Raw genomic sequence first — 24788 nt, forward strand, 5'->3', positions numbered from 1 at the left:
AGAGCCTTTCAACAGCACTTCTGTAGACCACATGGATACCCAGAGCGAGTGCTTACAGATCAAGGTCCAGCTTTTGAGGCAGAAGTGTTCCAGGAATTCTGTAACTTGTACGGTTGCAAGAAGATCAGGACAACACCGTACCATCCACAGACCAATGGCATGTGTGAAAAGATGAACCAGGTAGTGATTGACCTACTGAAGACCTTGCCTTTGGAGGAGAGGAATCTGTGGCCAGAAAAGTTGTCAGATCTGGTAGACCTCTACAACCACATTCCTGTGAATTCCACCAACTGCACTCCAGCCTACCTAATGAGAGCGAGGCCAGGCAAGTTGCCTATTGATTTGGATATGGGAGTCCTTATCCCTGAAGTAATATCCCCAGATGCTGACTGGGATACAGAAAGGCAACAGCAATATCGAAGAGTACAAGAGTGTGTGGAGAAGAGTCTAGCTCAGGCAAGACAAAAACAAGAAAGGCACTACAATCAGCATGCACCTGCAGTCCCCTTGTCACCAGGAGAACAAGTCCTCAAGAGGAAAAGAAGACTGCATAAATTGGATGATCAATGGGAAGCTGAACCCTACACCATTCTACCCTCAAATTTTGACAATACCAAGGTGTGCCTTATTAGTAAAGATGGAAACCTCAGCAGCAATATCAAGGGATCATTTGAAATTATGCCTTGACCAGTTAAGAGAAAGAATGGAAGAACAAAATAACATCCAACCCATAGAAGAAGAAAAGGTCAGCACTATACTTGGAGAATTCCCTGCCAATTGGACTAAAGTAAATGATGCCATAGTGGTGCCAGTGTTGACATTTCCCCAACTGGTAGTACAAGAAGAAGTGACTCATGAGAACTCTGAAAATCAGGAAGTTCAGGTAGCAGATGCCATACCAGCAGTGGAGCCAGAGAACCCTCGCCCACTCAGTGGTGAATCTGTCATACCCATGGTGAGACTAAAAGTCGGTAGGAGAATACTACCTAGTTTACCTACACCAGAGTTACGCGGGTCTACCCGTACTACACGCCCATCAGATATCGTGTATAGATAAGTTTATGTAAATGTTGAAATTGTGCATATATGTAACTGTTCTCAAGTTTTGTTCCTACAGATAACCTGTAAGAAGCTTTTTTGAAGTTCTTGTTTCATGTTTTGATGGACATTTGACCACAGGACTTGTGTGGTCACTACCCTTGTAAATAGTTCCCCAATTGCCCAGGAATGGACCATGGACATTGATGCTTGGACTTATCATCATAGGACTATTTTTGGAGCATGTGGTTTTTGTAAATTTTTCATTTTTCTTAAATCTTGTAACCTTCCTATTGTTTTCATGTTTATTTGTTTTTCATGTTTTTCTTTTATCAGTCCAGGAGTACTGACTTGCACTAGGGGGAATGTGGTGCCCCCAGGGGTATGGTTGCCACAGTGGCATTGCCTTCCTCCAGGGAGGGTGATGTCAGGCTTGGAGGCAATGAAGGGTCTCTCTAACAGTTAATCATTTTCATGCAACACAGTTCCCACTCCAGGCCAGCAGAACCAGAATTGGGGGAGGAGTGCTCTCTGAGGGCCAGGAAGGGAAATGAGGAGTTAGTGTGAGGAGGGCAATGAGTGTAGACGTGTGGAGAGAAGCTGGAGGTTGAGTTGAGGAAAGAGAGCTCCCTCCCAGTGATAGCGCATGATCTGGAGCCTGGTCTCCATGGTTGTATGGATACTGAAGGTCCTGCAACAGAAACCAGAGGAATAGGAAGCTGTAAATGCTCTATTCCCAACTAAGACTCAGAGGCACAACAGCGACGGGTGAGCCAAGAGAGATAGAGGGCTACAGCTGTCTGCCATACGAGGTAGTTCTAAGAGAAGATAAGAAGGAGGAACTTCAGTGTAACACAGTACTGGATGTACCTCAAGCCAGTGCTAGGAAGGAGACTACACAACCCATCTGATAGAGAGATCCCTGAGTTGCTTCCAGGCTAGCCTGCTCCTGTGCCATCTGTAACCAGGACCCTGGACTGCGTTTGCCAAGTAAAGCTAAAGAAACTACACCCTGTTGTGTCCTTGCCTCCTTCCTGCAACATCCTCAGCACTGCTACATCTCTGTGCCAAGCACTGCGCCCTCTTCCTAAACATTCCGCTACACTTCCCTGGGACTACAGCCCTGCCTGTGGAGGGCTACAACATCATTGCTGCACTACACCATCTGTCCCAGAGGATCTGCTTGCAGCGTCGGCTTAACACATCCCTTGCCGAACACCACAGGTGGTGTCACGAATCACTTATAAACTTTATTTCCAACTCAACCCCTTTTACATGGGCGCCCAGGGCCATGGACCGGGTCACCGCTGCTGTGACAATCCCCTCTGAGAGACCGGCCCGGTACCGAGTACCCCACAGCCCTGGGAGGGTGACCCAATACGGCAGCAGCGGCTCAACATTGGGGTATCAGGTGCAGTAATAGGGACACGTACGGCAGCAGCTCAGCATTGGGGTATCGTGTGCAGTAATAGGGACACATACAGCAGCAGTGGCTCAGCATTGGGGTATTGGGTGCAGTAATAGGGACACATATGGCAGCAAGTCAGCATTGGGGTATCGGGTGCAGTAAAAGGGACACATACGGCAGCAGCCACTCAAAAAAGAGAAGAGCCAGCACTGCCAGTGGTCAGAACGCATAACATGAGGTGCATATGCACATATCTTACTGCATTCAAAATGAGACATTTAGCAAAATATTGATCAATATATTGAGCCACCCCGCCATGCCAAGGCAATCTCATATGGGGGGTCCTACTCTACATTTTTATTTATTCAATGTGCCATTGCGGCCTCCTAAATGTTTTAAAAGCAAGACCATATCAAATGCAATCCATACCTGAAGCATATCTGCATCACTCCCGTGCAGCCAGATGGAGCAGGTGTAGATGAAGGCCAACCAGGTCTGAACACAGACATCTCAGGTTTGACTTCCACACACTGCCTGACCACCAAACACAGATGAAGGGCAATGCAGGCCCAGACATGGATGCAAAAATAAATAAAGCCTGGGGCAGGGCGGGGCTGCCGTGAGTGTGCACAGCAGCCTAGATCAATCACAATAAACACAGAAAAGATGGCGAACATGACCCAGCGTGCACGGCAACAGTGGTGGTCAGCCACAAAACCAATTTGCAATAAAAAAAGAGAAGAGCCAGCACTGCCAGTGGTCAGAACGCATAACATGAGGTGCATATGCACACATCTTACTGCATTCAAAATGAGACATTTAGCAAAATATTGATCAATATATTGAGCCACCCCGCCACGCCAAGGCAATCTCATATGGGGGGTCCTACTCTACATTTTTATTTATTCAATGTGCCATTGCGGCCTCCTAAATGTTTTAAAAGCAAGACCATATCAAATGCAATCCATACCTGAAGCATATCTGCATCACTCCCGTGCAGCCAGATGGAGCAGGTGTAGATGAAGGCCAACCAGGTCTGAACACAGACATCTCAGGTTTGACCTCCACACACTGCCTGACCAGCAAACACAGATGAAGGGCAATGCAGGCCCAGACATGGATGCAAAAATAAATAAAGCCTGGGGCAGGGCGGGGCTGCCGTGAGTGTGCACAGCAGCCTAGATCAATCACAATAAACACAGAAAAGATGGCGAACATGACCCAGCGTGCACGGCAACAGTGGTGGTCAGCCACAAAACCAATTAGCAATAAAAAAAGAGAAGAGCCAGCACTGCCAGTGGTCAGATCGCATAACATGAGGTGCATATGCACATATCTTACTGCATTCAAAATGAGACATTTAGCAAAATATTGATCAATATATTGAGCCACCCCACCACGCCAAGGCAATCTCATATGGGGGGTCCTACTCTACATTTTTATTTATTCAATGTGCCATTGCGGCCTCCTAAATGTTTTAAAAGCAAGACCATATCAAATGCAATCCATACCTGAAGCATGACTGCATCACTCCCGTGCAGCCAGATGGAGCAGGTGCAGATGAAGGCCAACCAGGTCTGAACACAGACATCTCAGGTTTGACCTCCACACACTGCCTGACCAGCAAACACAGATGAAGGGCAATGCAGGCCCAGACATGGATGCAAAAATAAATAAAGCCTGGGGCAGGGCGGGGCTGCCATGAGTGTGCACAGCAGCCTAGATCAATCACAATAAACACAGAAAAGATGGCGAACATGACCCAGCGTGCACGGCAACAGTGGTGGTCAGCCACAAAAACAATTTGCAATAAGAAAAGAGAAGAGCCAGCACTGCCAGTGGTCAGAACGCATAACATGAGGTGCATATGCACATATCTTACTGCATTCAAAATGAGACATTTAGCAAAATATTGATCAATATATTGAGCCACCCCGCCACGCCAAGGCAATCTCATATGGGGGGTCCTACTCTACATTTTTATTTATTCAATGTGCCATTGCGGCCTCCTAAATGTTTTAAAAGCAAGACCATATCAAATGCAATCCATACCTGAAGCATATCTGCATCACTCCCGTGCAGCCAGATGGAGCAGGTGTAGATGAAGGCCAACCAGGTCTGAACACAGACATCTCAGGTTTGACCTCCACACACTGCCTGACCAGCAAACACAGATGAAGGGCAATGCAGGCCCAGACATGGATGCAAAAATAAATAAAGCCTGGGGCAGGGCGGGGCTGCCGTGAGTGTGCACAGCAGCCTAGATCAATCACAATAAACACAGAAAAGATGGCAAACATGACCCAGCATGCACGGCAACAGTGGTGGTCAGCCACAAAACCAATTAGCAATAAAAAAAGAGAAGAGCCAGCACTGCCAGTGGTCAGAACGCATAACATGAGGTGCATATGCACATATCTTACTGCATTCAAAATGAGACATTTAGCAAAATATTGATCAATATATTGAGCCACCCCGCCACGCCAAGGCAATCTCATATGGGGGGTCATACTCTACATTTTTATTTATTCAATGTGCCATTGCGGCCTCCTAAATGTTTTAAAAGCAAGACCATATCAAATGCAATCCATACCTGAAGCATATCTGCATCACTCCCGTGCAGCCAGATGGAGCAGGTGTAGATGAAGGCCAACCAGGTCTGAACACAGACATCTCAGGTTTGACCTCCACACACTGCCTGACCAGCAAACACAGATGAAGGGCAATGCAGGCCCAGACATGGATGCAAAAATAAATAAACCCTGGGGCAGGGCGGGGCTGCCGTGAGTGTGCACAGCAGCCTAGATCAATCACAATAAACACAGAAAAGATGACGAACATGACCCAGCGTGCACGGCAACAGTGGTGGTCAGCCACAAAACCAATTAGCAATAAAAAAAGAGAAGAGCCAGCACTGCCAGTGGTCAGAACGCATAACATGAGGTGCACATGTGCATTTTCTGTGTTTATTGTGATTGATCTAGGCTGCTGTGCACATTCACGGCAGCCCCGCCCTGCCCCAGGCTTTATTTATTTTTGCATCCATGTCTGAGCCTGCATTGCCCTTCATCTGTGTTTGCTGGTCAGGCAGTGTGTGGAGGTCAAACCTGAGATGTCTGTGTTCAGACCTGGTTGGCCTTCATCTGCACCTGCTCCATCTGGCTGCACGGGAGTGATGCAGATTTGCTTCAGGTATGGAATGCATTTGATATGGTCTTGCTTTTAAAACATTTAGGAGGCCGCAATGGCACAGTGAATAATAAAAATGTAGAGTAGGACCCCCCATATGAGATTGCCTTGGCGTGGCGGGGTGGCTCAATATATTGATCAATATTTTGCTAAATGTCTCATTTTGAATGCAGTAAGATATGTGCATATGCACCTCATGTTATGCGTTCTGACCACTGGCAGTGCTGGCTCTTCTCTCTTTTTATTGCAAATTGGTTTTGTGGCTGACCACCACTGTTGCTGTGCATGCTGGGTCATGTTCGCCATCTTTTCTGTGTTTATTGTGATTGATCTAGGCTGCTGTGCACATTCACGGCAGCCCCGCCCTGCCCCAGGCTTTATTTTTTTTTGCATCCATGTCTGAGCCTGCATTGCCCTTCATCTGTGTTTGCTGGTCAGGCAGTGTGTGGAGGTCAAACCAGAGATGTCTGTGTTCAGACCTGGTTGGCCTTCATCTGCACCTGCTCCATCTGGCTGCACGGGAGTGATGCAGATATGCTTCAGGTATGGAATGCATTTGATATGGTCTTGCTTTTAAAACATTTAGGAGGCCGCAATGGCACAGTGAATAATAAAAATGTAGAGTAGGACCCCCCATATGAGATTGCCTTGGCGTGGCGGGGTGGCTCAATATATTGATCAATATTTTGCTAAATGTCTCATTTTGAATGCAGTAAGATATGTGCATATGCACCTCATGTTATGCGTTCTGACCACTGGCAGTGCTGGCTCTTCTCTCTTTTTATTGCAAATTGGTTTTGTGGCTGACCACCACTGTTGCTGTGCATGCTGGGTCATGTTCGCCATCTTTTCTGTGTTTATTGTGATTGATCTAGGCTGCTGTGCACATTCACGGCAGCCCCGCCCTGCCCCAGGCTTTATTTTTTTTTGCATCCATGTCTGAGCCTGCATTGCCCTTCATCTGTGTTTGCTGGTCAGGCAGTGTGTGGAGGTCAAACCTGAGATGTCTGTGTTCAGACCTGGTTGGCCTTCATCTGCACCTGCTCCATCTGGCTGCACGGGAGTGATGCAGATATGCTTCAGGTATGGATTGCATTTGATATGGTCTTGCTTTTAAAACATTTAGGAGGCTGCAATGGCACAGTGAATAATAAAAATGTAGAGTAGGACCCCCCATATGAGATTGCCTTGGCGTGGCGGGGTGGCTCAATATATTGATCAATATTTTGCTATATGTCTCATTTTGAATGCAGTAAGATATGTGCATATGCACCTCATGTTATGCGTTCTGACCACTGGCAGTGCTGGCTCTTCTCTTTTTTTATTGCTAATTGGTTTTGTGGCTGACCACCACTGTTGCTGTGCACGCTGGTTCATGTTCGCCATCTTTTCTGTGTTTATTGTGATTGATCTAGGCTGCTGTGCACATTCACGGCAGCCCCGCCCTGCCCCAGGCTTTATTTATTTTTGCATCCATGTCTGAGCCTGCATTGCCCTTCATCTGTGTTTGCTGGTCAGGCAGTGTGTGGAGGTCAAACCTGAGATGTCTGTGTTCAGACCTGGTTGGCTTTCATCTGCACCTGCTCCATCTGGCTGCACGGGAGTGATGCAGATATGCTTCAGGTATGGATTGCATTTGATATGGTCTTGCTTTTAAAACATTTAGGAGGCCGCAATGGCACAGTGAATAATAAAAATGTAGAGTAGGACCCCCCATATGAGATTGCCTTGGCGTGGCGGGGTGGCTCAATATATTGATCAATATTTTGCTAAATGTCTCATTTTGAATGCAGTAAGATATGTGCATATGCACCTCATGTTATGCGTTCTGACCACTGGCAGTGCTGGCTCTTCTCTCTTTTTATTGCAAATTGGTTTTGTGGCTGACCACCACTGTTGCCGTGCACGCTGGGTCATGTTCGCCATCTTTTCTGTGTTTATTGTGATTGATCTAGGCTGCTGTGCACACTCACGGCAGCCCCGCCCTGCCCCAGGCTTTATTTATTTTTGCATCCATGTCTGAGCCTGCATTGCCCTTCATCTGTGTTTGCTGGTCAGGCAGTGTGTGGAGGTCAAACCTGAGATGTCTGTGTTCAGACCTGGTTGGCCTTCATCTGCACCTGCTCCATCTGGCTGCACGGGAGTGATGCAGATATGCTTCAGATATGGATTGCATTTGATATGGTCTTGCTTTTAAAACATTTAGGAGGCCGCAATGGCACAGTGAATAATAAAAATGTAGAGTAGGACCCCCCATATGAGATTGCCTTGGCGTGGCGGGGTGGCTCAATATATTGATCAATATTTTGCTAAATGTCTCATTTTGAATGCAGTAAGATATGTGCATATGCACCTCATGTTATGCGTTCTGACCACTGGCAGTGCTGGCTCTTCTCTCTTTTTATGGCAGCAGCCACTCAGTATTGGGGTATTGGGTGCAGTAATAGGGACATGTACGGCAGCAGCGACTCAGCATTGGGGTATCGGGTGCAGTAATAGGGACACATACTGTAGCAGCGGCTCAGCATTGGGGTATCAGGTGCAGTAATGGGGACACATACGGCAGCAGCGGCTCAGCATTGGGGTATCAGGTGCAGTAATAGGGACACATACGGCAGCAGCGGCTCAGCATTGGGGGATCAGCAGGATGAGGGGTTTGTGCAGGTTGGGGATAGATGGTGATGGGGCTGGAATATGAGAAGTGAAATGTGGCTTTGTTGTATTCTCTCTAGCCGAGTCCTGGCTCGAGGAGTTGTCATGTCGGTCTGGGCCAGATGGAAAAGACGTGAAAAGTGAACGATTCCATCAGAAAGAATGTCAGCGGTAAGACACCAACTATAACTGTGCAGTAGTCACTTATATGTTTTGTAGGACTGGTATTTACCACTGACCATGTAATATCCATGTTTGTCTTTTTATAGAGATTTTCAGTAACAGCGCAGTCATCTCCTACATCCACTAGTAGGGTGCGTCACCGAGTTGTAATCAAAGTTACCTAGTTAGGGGCCCACTCAGAAGTTTGGCCCCCCTGAACCAAAACCCTAGCAACATCTCTGGATGGGGGAACTACAATACCAGAGAGTTTTACAAAATTAGGATTATTTAGTCTAGAAAAAAGACGACTAAGGGGCGATCTAATAAGCATGTATAAGTATATAAGGGGACAATACAAATATCTCTCCGAGGATCTGTTTATACCAAGGAAGGTGACGGTCACAAGGGGGCATTCTCTGCGTCTGAAGGAGAAAAGGTTTTTCCACCAACATAGAAGAGGATTCTTTACTGTTAGGGCACTGAGAATCTGGAATGGAATTCCCTGTCTGAGGAGGTGGTGATGGCGAACTCAGTCGAAGGGTTCAAGAGAGGCCTGGATGTCTTCCTGGAGCGTAACAATATTGTATCTTACAGTTATCAGGTTCTTTAGAGGGATGTAGATCTGGGGATTTATTCTGACAAAATGTAGGATGGACAAATGTATTTTTTGGCCTTGCTAACTATGTTGCTGTGTTACTATTAAATAAAGTAAAAAATAAGTTTTAAAAAATATTTTTTAAAAAACACAAATGTTCAAATCACCCCCCTTTTGCCCCATTAAAAATAAAACAATCAAAAAAATAAAAATAGACATATTTGGTATCACTGCGTTCAGAAATGTCTGATCAATCAAAATATAAAGTAAACTAATCAGATCAGTGAGCTGCATAAAGAAAGAAAAAAAATCAAAACTCCATAATAACGTTTTTTGGTTGCCGCAACATTGAAATAAAATGCAATAACAAATATCAAAACATTGTTTCTACGCCAATATGGTATCAATAAAAATGTCAGCTCAGGGAGCAAAAAATAAGCCCTCAACCAGACCAAGATAATGAAAAATGAAAACATTATGGTCTCATTATGGCGGCAAAAAAATGTTTTCATACAAATTTCAGAATTTTTTTCACCACTTAAATAAATAATAAACTATAAATGTTTGGTATCTGCATACTCGTACTAACCTGGTTATCCATATTACCTGTATTACCATATAGTGAACATGGTAAATAAAAAACTAGAAAAAAATAATTGTGGAATTGCACTTTTTTTTTGCAATTTTACCTCAGTTGGAAATTATTTTTTTTACAGCACACTATATGGTAAAACCAATGGGATTATTCAACAGTACAACTTGCTCCGGTAAAAGATTAATAGCTGCTGAGTAAAAAAACGGATTGTACCCGGATGACAAGTGAGAAAAAAAAATCCCACTCTCCTGGATGAGTCTCTGACCGATGTTTTATACGCCACTGTGAGCAAACCCTAAGGCCCAAGATTAGCTTCAGCGGTCAGCCAACTAGAATGGTTTATGATCGATTGTTTCTCTGAAAACACGCCATTCAAGTCACCTGAATGCTGCATCCAATCACAGACCTTCACAGTCCTTAGACAGAAGAACAGCGACGTCACGGCATCTGATGCTGCTGCAGACCACCAGAGCAGCCTATGCAACAGCAGGTTACAATACCTCACTTTATTATTTTGGACTGGGGTAGTGTAATGGGGTGAGATAGAATTACCTCCTTGCTTCCCTTCCTTTGATTGTCTTCCATCTGTTGATGTTTACATATGCTAATGTTGATAATGTCTTTGATAAATATTTGTGGTACTGCTACATAGTAAGATGTATTATCGTTCACATTTATGGTACTGACACATTCATACATGTGTACTAATGTTCATGAACAGTTTAGGGAAAGTAAGGTGCATCCTTTTGGGACATTAGAAGAGGGCACCTTAGTATATAGTTCTAATAGCTAAGGGTAGGTGTAGTCCCTTTATGGGCCACTAGATGGGGGCATACTAGTGGGCACTGTAAGTATAGCGTATAGGATGGCTATAGAGGATTAAGTGTAGGAGGGGCTGCTGGGTAGTAAGACAGGGGTTTGTAGGAAGTTAGTTCAGACATGGCCAGGGTGCCCATAGTGTCCACATGGGCTATAGGCCCGGGCAGCTTGGCAGCCACGTAACGTTAAACGCTGCAGCCCACGTTATCCATGGCCACTATGCATCATTGCGGTGGGCCATGACAGGGAAGGAAATATGTGGCGACTCTTTGCTTGGACAGATGCCTTTAGGGCAGGAGTCGGTTGGACTAAGGAGATGAAGGAAGCTGGAGCTTCGACGAAATTAGTACAGATGGGCCGGATGCTTTACCAGAGGCAACCAAACCTGGTGGCTGATGATTTCGAGTCTGGGCCGAAACAGGCAGAAGGATTTGTCATCATGGCGATGTTAGGCCAGGAAGGAACTGGGGAGCAGTCTAGGACAGTCTGGTCCGGGCGTGTACTGCACAGAAGCGACAGCCAAACAGGGAAAGATGAGGAAACAAGTGAATTCCATGATGTACCAACTGTGGATGTAACTTGTGAAGTGTTCAGTAAAGAGAAAGTTAAAGTTATCTAGGACTGTGTCTCCATTGCTGGGGGAGGGACTGTCATCACCTGGGAAGTGCCCGGGGGAAGCTGAATTTGGAGATGCAAGTACGCTGAAGAGAAGAACACAGTTTTCTGTAGGAGAAGGACTAGACATAGATGTTTCAGTAATTCAGGTCACGGCTATAGTCCTGTCTTCCCCTTACAGTGCCAATGATACAGCAATAACTGTCATTATGGAGCCCACTCTACAACTATATGCAGGGGCCCACCTATATTGAGGCAAGTTGAGCCTGTTGCCTCAGGCAGCAGGCAGCTGCTGTGCACAGGGGGCGGCATATGCACTCTGCTACCCACAGCACCTACAATTTAGCCTCTGCACACTACCCGCAGCAACTAGAATTTAGCCTCTGTACGCTACCCGTAGCACCTACAAGTTAGCCTCTGCACACTACCCGCAGCAACTAGAATTTAGCCTCTGTACGCTACCCGTAGCACCAACAATTTAGCCTCTGCATGCTACCCGCAGCAACTAGAATTTAGCCTCTGTACGCTACCCGCAGCACCTACAATTTAGCTGCTGCGTGCTGCTTGTGACCCTGGTGGATGTTGAAACGGGACATGTGAAGTCAGAGAGGTGAGTGCTTACAGTGTGCGCTGCCATCTGAGATATACTAACTAGAGAGCGATATACTTGAATCGCTCCGGTGTGCTTTAGCTGGAAAGGCAGAGCGCATGTTAGGTGTGGTGCCGGTGATGGCCGATTCATACCACATAGCGGTCGAGGACAGTCGCCCAGGCCTGGATTGATAATTTGCCCAGGAGGGCATTTGCCCGGTGGGCTGGAAGCTCTGAATTGCAAATTCGCCACGGGCCCTTTAAAACTTTTGAAGAAGCTGGTCAGCGCGCACTGTCTCTTGTGCACGCGCTGACAAGGCCACATGACGGTCCTCCCTAAAGCTTGCACAGTGGCCGAGGCCAGCGTCGGACTGGCCCACCGGGGAACCGGAGGATTCTCCGGTGGGCCCTGGCATCTGGTGGGCCCTGGCACCTGCTGGCATACAGGGCCAGCAGTTGCCTAGGGCCCCCGCTGCTCCAGGGGCCCCCAGCCAGTGGTGTGTCGCACACCATGCAGCTGCTATGGGGGCCCCTGCCAGCGGAGCAGCAGCGGGTGTCAGGACGCAGGAGCCCCTGTCCCCGCTGCTAAAGAGAAATGAATATTCACCGCGAAGCAGTGAATATCATTTCAGGTCTCCACCCCAGAGGCCCCGCCCCCAGCCCAGTGAGCCGCTCTGCAGACTACAGCTGTAAGGCGCTGCCCTCAGTCCTCTCTGCTCCTGGCTCACAGCCAGTGCGCGATGACGTCACTACATCGCGCACCCGCTGTGTGTCTGGCAGAGGGGGTAGCTCCTGACACTGAAGCCGGGATCAGCGTGGGAGCGAGGAGGAGAGGTGAGTATTGTTTTTTGTTTTTTTTTTATATCTCTCTCGCTCTCTCTATCTGTCTCTCTCTATCTATCTATCTCTCTATATATCTCTCTCTCTATCTCTCTTATATCTATCTATTATCTATATCTATCTATCTCTATATCTATCTCTATCTATCTCTATATCTCTATATATCTCTATATATCTCTCTCTCTATCTCTCATATCTATCTTTCTATCTCTATCTATTATCTATATCTATCTATTTCTATATCTATCTCTATCGCTCTATCTTTATATCTATCTTTCTATCTCTACATCTATCTCTATATCTATCTATCTATCTCTATATCTATCTATCTTACTCTATCTATCTCTATATCTATTATCTCTATATTTATTATCTATCTAGCTACCATCTATATCTATCTATCTTTATCTATATATATCTCTATCTAATATATATATCTATCTATCTCTATACCTATCTATCTATTTATCTATCTGTTATCTATCTCTATATCTTTTCTCTGTATCTATCTATCTCTATATCTATATCTCTCGCTATCTATCGCTCTATCTCTATATCTATCTTTATATCTATATCTATATATCTATCTCTATTTCTCTCTATATCTATCTCTATATCTCTATAGCTAGCTATCTATCTATCTCTATATCTATCTCTCTGTATATCTATCGCTCTATCTCTATATCTATATATCTATCTATCTTTATCTATTTATCTCTATATCTTTTCTCTGTATCTATCTCTCTATATCTATATCTATCTATCTCTCTCTCTATATATATATATATATATATATTATCTCTATATCTATATCTCTCTATATCTATCTATCTATCTCTATCTCTATATCTATCTCTCTGTATATCTATCTATCTTTCTATCTCTATATCTATCTATCTTTCTCTATCTATCTATCTATCTATTTATCTATCTCTATCTATTATCTATATCTATCTCTATCTATCGCTCTATCTCTATATCTATCTTTCTATCTCTACATCTATCTCTATATCTATCTTTCTATCTATATCTATCTATCTATATCTATCTATTATGTTTCTATATTTCTATTATATCTATCTTTATCTATCTATTTATCTCTATTATCTATATCTATCTATCTATCGCTCTATCTCTATATCTATCTTTCTATCTCTACATCTATCTCTACATCTATCTTTCTATCTATATCTATCTATATCTATATCTATCATGTCTATCTATCTAGCTATCTCTATTATCTATATATACCTATCTCTATATCTTTCTATCTTACTCTATCTCTATATCTATCTGTTATCTCTATATTTATTATCTATCTCTATCTATTATCTATATCTATATCTATCTCTCTATCTATTTATCGATCTCTGTATCTATCTCTCTCTATATCTATCTCTCTCTCTATCTACCGCTCTCTCTATCTCTATCTATCTTTATATCTATATCTATCTATCTCTATATCTATTATCTCTATATCTATCTACCTATCTGTCTCTATATCTATCTCTATATATATATATCTGTTTCTCTCTATATCTATCTCTATATCTCTCTCTCTATAGCTATCTATATATTATCTCTATATCTATCTATCTATCTATCTCTATATCTATCTATCTATCACTATATCTGTTATCTCTATATCCATATCTATCTCTATATCTATCTATCTCTATATCTATCTTTCTATCTAACACTATATCTCTATATCTATCTCTATATCTCATTATCTATCAATCTATATCTCTATCTCTCTCTCTTTATCTATCTATCTATTGATCTATCCATCTATCTCTATATCTATCTCTATATCTATCTATTATATATATCTATTATCTATATATATCTATCTAGCTATCTCTATCTATCTCTATATCTCTCTATATCTATCTTTCTAACTCTATATCTATCTATCTCTATACATATCTCTATATCTAGCTATTATCTCTATATCTATCTCTATATCTATCTTTCTATATCTATCTGTCTCTATATCTATCTCTATATCTATCTATCTCTATATCTATTATCTCTATATCTATCTATCTCTATATATCTCTATATCTATTTTTATTTATAGCCATCTATCTTTATATATTTATCTCTATATCTATCTATATATGTCTATATTATTATTATTATTATTATTATTATTATTATTATTATTATTATAGCTGTCTATCTCTATCTATTATCTATCTCTATCTATATATCTATCTCTATATCTTTCTATCTATAGCTATCTATCTATCTATCTATCCATTATCTATTTTCTATCTATCCATTATCTATCTACCTATCGATCTATCTATCTATATTTCTTTCTATATCTATCTTTATATCTATCTCTATCTATCTCTATCTATCTCTATGAATCTTTCTATCTATATCTATCCATTATCTACTTTCTATCCATTATCTACTATCTATCTCTATATCTATCTATTTCTACATCTATCTTTCTATCTATATCTATCTAACTCTATATCTATATATCTATATAGCATTATACCCTATGAGGGGGTGCATTATTCCCTATGATGGGGGCAGTATTATACCCTATGAGGGGGGCAGTATTATACCCTATGAGGGGGTGCATTATACCCTATGAGGGGGTGCATTATTCCCTATGAGGGGGGCAGTATTATACCCTATGAGGGGGGCAGTATTATATTCTATGAGATGGCTGCATTATATTCTATGAGATGGCTGCATTATACTATGTGAGGGGGCTGCTTTATATTCTATGAGGGGGCTACCCCAACTCCTGCTACATAATTAAGACATGTACAACCTTATATTATACCCGGATATTAGCGTGTTTTACCGCATAATTGGTGGTCTGGCATTTAACTCTATGCAGCTACATAGTGGGCCCCAAGAATGATTTTCTCTGGTGGGCCCAAGGTGTTCCAGTCCGACGCTGGCCGAGGCGGCCCCTGTTGATGATGCGCACACGGCAACTGTGGTGGCACTTGTCGTGACGCGTGCACGGCGGCCACGATGGCACGGCACTCAGTGGGAACGGCGCACACAGGGGCTTTATGTAAAAGGTTTTTTTTCCTGGTTACTGCCACCGGCGAAATTCAGGATCCGCTCCAGCGTCCTCTCCTCTGTATGTCCGACACTGCATGTGCTGCAGCTCCTTATCGCTTTCCCCCTCAGCACAAGGATCTGGGTAAAGGCCCCGTCACACTAAGCGACTTACCAGCGATCCCGACACCGATATGAAGGTGTCAGGATCGCTAGTAAGTCGCTATGTGATCGCTGGTGAACTGTCACACAGACAGCTTCACCAGCGATCAGCACAGCGATGCCGAGCGCCCGGCATCGCTGGCCATCCTGTAAAAAATAGAATCAAAATAAAAAATATAGTTATTCTCACCTTCCGACGTCCCGCTCAGCCATCCTGCCTCTCTCCACGCTACAGTCCCAGTGATCCTTTGCACGAATGACCGCGAGATGTCACGGTCTCGAGGGATAACAAAGTCTCGCGGTCATTCGTGCAAAGGATCACTGGGACCGGAGTGTGGAGAGAGGCCGGATGGCTGAGCGGGACGTCGGAAGGTGAGAATAACTATATTTTTTATTTTTTTTATTATTTTTTACACCTGATCGCTGGTCTCCCGCTGTCACACACAGCGATGCGTGCTGGCCAGCGGGAGACCAGCGACCAAAGAAATGTCCAGAGGTTTCTTCCAGCGATCAGCGATACCGGCAGGGGGGCCGCTCGCTGATCGCTGTCACACACAGCGATCTCGCTGGTGAGATCGCTGTTACGTCACAAAAGTTGTGACTCAGCAGTGATCTCGCTACCGAGATCGCTTAGTGAGACGGGGCCTTAAGTCCCAGCCAAGATCAATGTGTCCATGTACATACTATATGTAATACTGCTGTTATGTAGGTGATGCTGTAGTAGCATTGTAACCTATATAAGGTATATACAGCACTAGCAGTATCACCTATATAATGTGTATGCAGCAGTGTACAGTATATACAATATGTAGGTGATACTGCTGCTGATTTATATAATTGCACTATCACCTATATATTGTATATATAACCATTGCAGTATCACCTATATGATGTATACAGACTGCTCTCTATACATTATGTAGGTGATTCTGCTCTATATACATTATAGAGGTGATACTGCACAGTATTTCCTATACATTGTATATAAAGCACTCTGTGTACATTATATAGCCAATACTGCAATTATACACAGCAGTTGCTGTAATATAGATGTACTTCTGTGTATAATTTCAGTGTCGCCTACATAACATATATACATATACCTACAAAGATACGGAAGCAAATGCCAAATATTAAAAAAAAAATAGATAGATCTTTATTGAACAAAAAATTACATAAAATTTAAAATTTCAATGGGAAAAACAAGTTACAAAACAGATCTGCAAACACAGGGGTAGCTATACCTAAAGTATATGGTAAGTTTGGTTTATTTTTTTAGAAGTAATTAAAATCCTTTTTATATAACGGATGAAAAGGTGGTTAAAAAATGAGCAAAAAAGTACTTCCCTTATGTGAATTTAACCCATATTCATTACATCAAGAAAAGGGGTTGGACTCTCTCAGGACATATATTTGCACGGTTAGTGCTTGTGAGAGTCAACGTACAAAAACCAAGTACTAGAAAAAAAAAAAGAGATTTTCTGATATGGTCAGAAAATTTTTAAGGCCTAATAGCAGTTTGGAAGTCTAAAGATTGCTATATGTTGAACAGCAGTTAGAATATATATCCAAATAGACACAAATTGAGTGCAATAATGCGGAGGTCTAATTTAGAGAGGACACTAGTGTGAAATTCAACACCAAGAAATAAAAATGGGTATTCAGTCAGACATATTTGATATCACGGTTAGTGCTCATAAAATTAATGTATAGAGCAACCTACTCACTGAAAGTAATGCACACAAACCTTATACATCCAATAGGTAAAGTATAATATAAGGTGCAATTAACAATGCTCAGAGCTTCCAAATGAAGATAATGGCAGTAAATAGTATCTGGGATGAGTCCCATAGTATCAAGAGTATACATAGTGCTAAGGTGCATGGTCACGACCACTGACCCCCAAAGGAAGAAGCTAACGCGAAACTCACGTAGGAGCGCTACTATGCAACCAGGTCATGAATACCTTTTGTTTCTAAGAGCTTTCCTCTCTGCCTTACCATCTACCTAACCAGCTAGCACTTATAGTGGCACCATGCACCTTAGCACTATATATACTCTTGATACTACAGGACTTGGTTTTTGTAAGTTGACTCTCACAAGCACTAACCTTGCAAATATATGTCCTGAGAGAGTCTAACCCCTTTTCTTGATGTAATGAATATGGGTTAAATTCACATAAGCGAAGTACTTTTTTGCTCATGTTTACCATCTTTTCATCCTTTATATACAAAGAATTTTAATTACTCCTAAAGGTGATACCTAACATACCATATACTTTAGGCATAGCTACCCGTGTTTGCACATCCATTTTGTAACTTGTGTTTCCCATTGAAATCTTACATTTTTTGTAATTTTTTGTTCAATAAAGATCTATCTATTTTAAAAAAATATTTGTCATTTGCTTCCGTATGTTTGTAGGTATATCTTTAATTGTGGAAGTGTCACTAATAGCTAGGCCATCTTTCATTTGCTTGTATAACATATATACAGCAGTCATAGTATCACCTATATAATGTATGTACACCAATCTATATACATTATACAGGTGATACTGCTGTATATACATTATATAAGTGATACTGTGACTATACACAGCAGTTGCAGTATCACCTATGTAATGTACAGTATATATAGCAGTCTGAATGTGATAGTTGACACCGCATGTGCTGAATATATATCACATTGAGACTACTGCATATACATTATTTAGATGATACTACGACTGCTGTGTGTATATACATTATATAGGTGATACTGTGACTATTGTATATATGCCATGTAGGTGACACTGCAATTATACACAGCAGTCTATCTATATTACAGCAACTGCTTTGTATAATTGCAGTATCGCCTATATAATGTGTACAGAATGCTGTATATACAATATATAGGTGACACTCCTGTATATACAATATATAGGAAATACTGTGCAGTGTCACCTATATAATATATATAAAGACGCAGCAGTATGACCTACATAATGTACAGAGAGCATATCATCCTACAAAATGGAGAACAGGAGCACATAGCTCAAAAAAAAGAAAATAGTACATAAAATTGACAAAGTCAGTATAAAAATGTACAAAAGTCTTTATCATTGAATTACTCACTTAGAAAAGGTATGGGCATAAATAGCCACAAACTACAACAACAGGATGAGAATAAGAGGGGTAGGAAACTAGGTGGCACTGTTCACATTGAGCCTCTCATACTTTTTACTGGTGTATAATCATATGCCGTGTGCACCCCCATAAAGTGGGCCAGCCCCAGACAACAGGGTACAAACAAATCACTATTACTATCAGTCCAATGGACAATTATATACAGTGGGGCAAAAAAGTATTTAATCAGTCAGCAATAGTGCAAGTTCCACCACTTAAAAAGATGAGAGGCGTCTGTAATTTACATCATAGGTAGACCTCAACTATGGGAGACAAACTGAGAAAAAAAAATCCAGAAAATCACATTGTCTGTTTTTTTTTTTCATTTTATTTGCATATTATGGTGGAAAATAAGTATTTGGTCAGAAACAAAATTTCATCTCAATACTTTGTGATATATCCTTTGTTGGCAATGACAGAGGTCAAACGTTTTCTGTAAGTCTTCACAAGGTTGCCACACACTGTTGTTGGTATGTTGGCCCATTCCTCCATGCAGATCTCCTCTAGAGCAGTGATGTTTTTGGCTTTTCGCTTGGCAACACGGACTTTCAACTCCCTCCAAAGGTTTTCTATAGGGTTGAGATCTGGAGACTGGCTAGGCCACTCCAGGACCTTGAAATGCTTCTTACGAAGCCACTCCTTCGTTGCCCTGGCGGTGTGCTTTGGATCATTGTCATGTTGAAACACCCAGCCACGTTTCATATTCAATTCCCTTGCTGATGGAAGGTGGTTTGCACTCAAAATCTCACGATACATGGCCCCATTCATTCTTTCATGTACCCTGATCAGTCGTCCTGGCCCCTTTGCAGAGAAACAGCCCCAAAGCATGATGTTTCCACCACCATGCTTTACAGTAGGTATGGTGTTTGATGGATGCAACTCAGTATTCTTTTTCCTCCAAACATGACAAGTTGTGTTTCTACCAAACAGTTCCAGTTTGGTTTCATCAGACCATAGGACATTCTCCCAAAACTCCTCTGGATCATCCAAATGCTCTCTAGCAAACTTCAGACGGGCCCGGACATGTACAGGCTTAAGCAGTGGGACACGTCTGGCACTGCAGGATCTGAGTCCATGGTGGCATAGTGTGTTACTTATGGTAGGCCTTGTTACATTGGTCCCAGCTCTCTGCAGTTCATTCACTAGGTCCCCCCGCGTGGTTCTGGGATTTTTGCTCACCGTTCTTGTGATCATTCTGACCCCACGGGGTGGGATTTTGCGTGGAGCACCAGATCGAGGGAGATTATCAGTGGTCTTGTATGTCTTCCATTTTCTAATTATTGCTCCCACAGTTGATTTCTTCACTCCAAGCTGGTTGGCTATTGCAGATTCAGTCTTCCCAGCCTGGTGCAGGGCTACAATTTTGTTTCTGGTGTCCTTTGACAGCTCTTTGGTCTTCACCATAGTGGAGTTTGGAGTCAGACTGAGGGTGTGCACAGGTGTCTTTTTATACTGATAACAAGTTTAAACAGGTGCCATTACTACAGGTAATGAGTGGAGGAAAGAGGAGACTCTTAAAGAAGAAGTTACAGGTCTGTGAGAGCCAGAAATCTTGATTGCTTGTTTCTGACCAAATACTTATTTTCCACCATAATATGCAAATAAAATGAAAAAAAAACAGACAATGTGATTTTCTGGATTTTTTTTTCTGTTTGTCTCCCATAGTTGAGGTCTACCTATGATGTAAATTACAGACGCCTCTCATCTTTTTAAGTGGTGGAACTTGCACTATTGCTGACTGACTAAATACTTTTTTGCCCCACTGTACATAAAGTTAATGATGTCCCTGTGCCAAGCAGTGCGGAGGATCAGAATACACTGAGGAGACCAGAGCAGCGGGGTATGGGGAGAAGAATTATATGGGGCCCATTATGCTGTATGAAGTAATATATGGTGCCCATTTTACTGTATGAAGAAATATATGGGGCCCATTATGCTGTATGAAGTAATATATGGGGCCCATTATAACTGTATGCAGTAATATATGGGGCCCATTGTACGGTATGAAGTAATATATGGTGCCCATTATACTGTATGGAGTAATATATGGGGCCCATTATGCTGTATGAAGTATTATATGGGGCCCATTATACTGTATGCAGTAATATATGGCTCCCAATATACTGTATGAAGTATTATGGGCCCATTATACTGTGTGAAGTATTATATGGAACCCATTATACTGTATGGAGAATTATATGGGGCCCATAATACTGTATGCAGTAATATATAGGGCCCATAATACTTTATGGAGCATTATGTGGGGATAGGGGATGACTTTCTGTTTATTGTGGATCTGACCGCTGGGACCCCCATGATCCTGGGAAACGTAGCTTTGAACAGCACCATGTAAATGGAGCTGTGGTCGATCATACGCACTGTGGTGCCATTCACATGTGGTCTTCAAATAACTCCTTTAAGAGAGTGATGAGGGGACAACAAAGTATAGCAAAAACTCACTGATCGGGGTGAGGAGTGCTATAGTTTGTGGGCTGGTGGGATTTGTGTGGCAGGGCTGCATTTTTGTCCCAGTCTGGCCCTGTGCCAGGCCTACCATTGCCATTATTGACCCTTGTTCTGGATACTTCTGTGTTGCTCTTGTATGTGCGTGTGATGGCGCTGACATCCTTGTGTTTGGACACCTTTTTTTTTCTATTTATCTAAATCAAAATGTCCACTATTGTACTCAGTTTTACAGGATAGATATAAAAATTTACTTTGTGGGGGGTGTGTCATTTTGCTGTTCGCCTCAGGCAGCAGAGAGGCTAGGTTCACCCCTGACTACATGCAGTAGTACCACACAACACTGCAGTTTTAAAATTGATTGGTAATGGCTTCATCAGCTGTTAGCAGTAAACAGTGCATGGAACTGGGGACTGCAGCTCAGCTCCTATTCAAGAAGGTTTGGCCTGGAGAGGGTGGATATTCAGTGATCTGCTACTACTTTGTTACGCTATCTCAGCCTGCCTCTTCATATAATAATAATATGTCACTTCCTCTGTCTGTATACAGAGAATCACGTGTACGTATTATACCAAGAAAACACTACTCATGTAGTGGCATTTGGAGCTAAAGAACCATCTCTATGCAGGGGCCCTTCAGAGGATTCCTCTGTTCCCCTGAGGACCAGTCCGACCTTGTATATAAACATGTATGTGATCAATACAAAGTAGCTCATGATTTATTTATTCCAAGTATATCAGAAAGGGCTAGCAGATACTGTTTAAAAATGAAGGACCCGTCTTTGGACAGGCATTTTAGTCAAATGTCAGACCACAAGATGTAGATGACAGATGATACCATTGCATTGACCCCTTGATGCAATATCACATACGCAGAATTAGAAAACTCAAAAGTAAGCAATAATACACAAACGTATGTCAATACTGTAAATACATATTGACTGAAATCAGACCACATGTGGAAAGGCACATCCCCATGAAGGTGCAAGCGTGTAAATGAGTCTACGAGAGACAATGTATGGGAGCAGCAGGGACTTACATGGGGGTGCGCCCACCCCGACGTGCGTTTCAGCCTGACATAGGCAGATGTCGAGCATACGCGTTGGGGTGGGCACATTCTCGTGGAGAAGTCCCTGCTGCTCCCAAACAGGTATATGCGTACCTTAATTATTGCTGCACTTATATATACTGGGAGCATCTATTCCTTTAGGTATCTATGCACTATGGAACTTTATTACTCTCATGTAGACACATTTACACACTTGCATTATTTTCCATGGGCTTACACCACAATGCTTATTATGCCATTATACTTCTTTTTATATACCTCATGATATTTTTTATATATGGCATTCACTATTGTAACTACATGTGTGTGTTGCATAACCCATAAGTGTGTCTTCTTTTATACCTATCTACAGTGGGTATGGAAATTAGGCCGGTTTCACATTAGCGCTTTTTAAGCGCACGCACGGCCGGGGGTAGCTCCGCCCCCGAGCCGGCTCTCTGCCCGGCGTGCCCGCCCCTTGCTTGTAGCGCCGCCTCCTAGCGGTCAGCGGCGCCTGCGATCGGCGCACCCTATCTTTAGCATAGGGTGCGCAGATCGTGCACAGGCCGTGCGCTAGTTGCGCTTTGACCTGCGCTGCGCACTTTTGACGGTGCGCCGTGCGCGCCAAAATCGAACTTTTCGGATTTTGGCGCGCACGGCGCACCGTCAAAAGTGCGCAGCGCAGGTCAAAGCGCAACTAGCGCACGGCCTGCGCACGATCTGCGCACCCTATGCTAAAGATAGGGTGCGCCGATCGCAGGCGCCGCTGTCCGCTAGGAGGCGGCGCTACAAGCAAGGGGCGGGCACGCCGGGCAGAGAGCCGGCTCGGGGGCGGAGCTACCCCCGGCCGTGCGTGCGCTTAAAAAGCGCTAATGTGAAACCGGCCTTATTCAGACCCTTTTAAATTTTTCACTCTTTGTTTCATTGCAGTCATTTGGTAAATTCAAAAAAGTTTGCAAAAATTTCTACATTTCTGTTTTTTTTTCAGTCAAGATGGGGTGCAGATTGTACATTAATGAGAAAAAAATGAACTTTTTTGAATTTACCAAATGGCTGCAATGATACAAAGAGTGAAAAATTTAAAGGGGTCTGAACACTTTCTATATCCACTGTATCATTCATGTTTTCCATTTGGATTTGTGTCCGATTTTTTTCTCCTGGTTGTTTTCCTCTGTGCATCAATTGCTTGATCAATAAGCTTGTGATTTATTTTTCAACTAAACATTATTAGCCATTTTTTGTTTTTTCTTCGCTTTTGGTTTTTAATATCACATATACGTATGTACAGTATGTCATCTGCATGTTGTGTTTCCTGCAGAATGCTGTACAGTCCATAATAATAATTTTTATTTCTATAGCGCCAACATATTCCTCAGCAGTCTATGATCTTATGGGCTCAAAAGCTCATGGAATTTTGTAATTAGATAAACTTCTGATTTTGTCTTTTCAGCCCATCAGATGACACAAATATCAACTAGCAATAAGTGGATCAGACAAAATTCGAATTCACCTCTTTGCTCATTTTTCCCGAGAAATTTGATTCTTGAAGCAGTTATTCTCCACAAATTAAATGTCCCTTATTATGCTCTGAGGTCTCTACGGCTGCTCTGCTTCTCACTGCCACTAGTCCAACTGTTGCCATATCTTATGATCCCCTGCCACTTGTGTTGGAAATTTTGGGCCTTTTGCACTGTGCCGGACTTTCAGGGTGTCATGGTGTCCTGGAGGGTTCTGCACAAGCACAGGAGGTCAACAGCGCACGTCATGATGCCTTTAACCTTTCGTACACCTGAGCAGAATCTTCCCAGATGCCATGAAACCCGGTAACCGGCACAGTACTAGAGGACTGAAGATTCAATCGCAAGCGGCACGAGATCAGAAATTACAACAAGCACTGGACAGGTGGTGAGGGGCTGAAGAGGTGAGCAGTGAAGTGAGTAATGATTTTTAATTTTTTTTAGCTTTTAGATTACCCATTATGGTTACAAAAAATGGTGACCACTGAGCGCCTTTTTGCCGAATCCGCTCTGAAGCAAATTACAACAAAAAAACCCAAAACGTTTTGGCGAATTTAGATTTTTGTAAAATTTGAGTAGAATTCAATTCCAATAAAATTTATTAGCTCATCTCTAATAGTAACCACTATAGGTTAAACAAAGGGTGTCTGTCCCATCAGTCATCCCATTAGCTCTTATGATCGCAGGTTATCAGCAAGTTGCCATGACCTATCAGATTGTCTTTTGGCTTATTACTGACAGGCAATATGCTTTGGCATATTGTGTATACAAAAGCATAATGTAAACGATGAGAACATCTCTAGTAGGAATTAAGAAAAATTATTAACAATAAAGGGATTGTGAGGTCCAAATCGATAAGTCTGCAGTCACTCTGTGTGACTGCAGTCTTATGAAT

General features: G+C 42.7%; 1 protein-coding gene across 1 annotated transcript in view; it reads right to left on the bottom strand.

The window, feature by feature from the left end:
* LOC141100232 (dorsalin-1-like) overlaps positions 1 to 24788 on the bottom strand; it is a 133801-nt gene that overhangs the window by 105984 nt on the left and 3029 nt on the right. The gene's annotated exons all lie outside the window — the stretch shown is intronic.

This window comes from Dendrobates tinctorius, unplaced genomic scaffold, assembly GCF_039654945.1.
Source record: "Dendrobates tinctorius isolate UK_male_01 unplaced genomic scaffold, ASM3965494v1 ptg000103l, whole genome shotgun sequence".
NCBI lineage: Eukaryota > Metazoa > Chordata > Amphibia > Anura > Dendrobatidae > Dendrobates > Dendrobates tinctorius.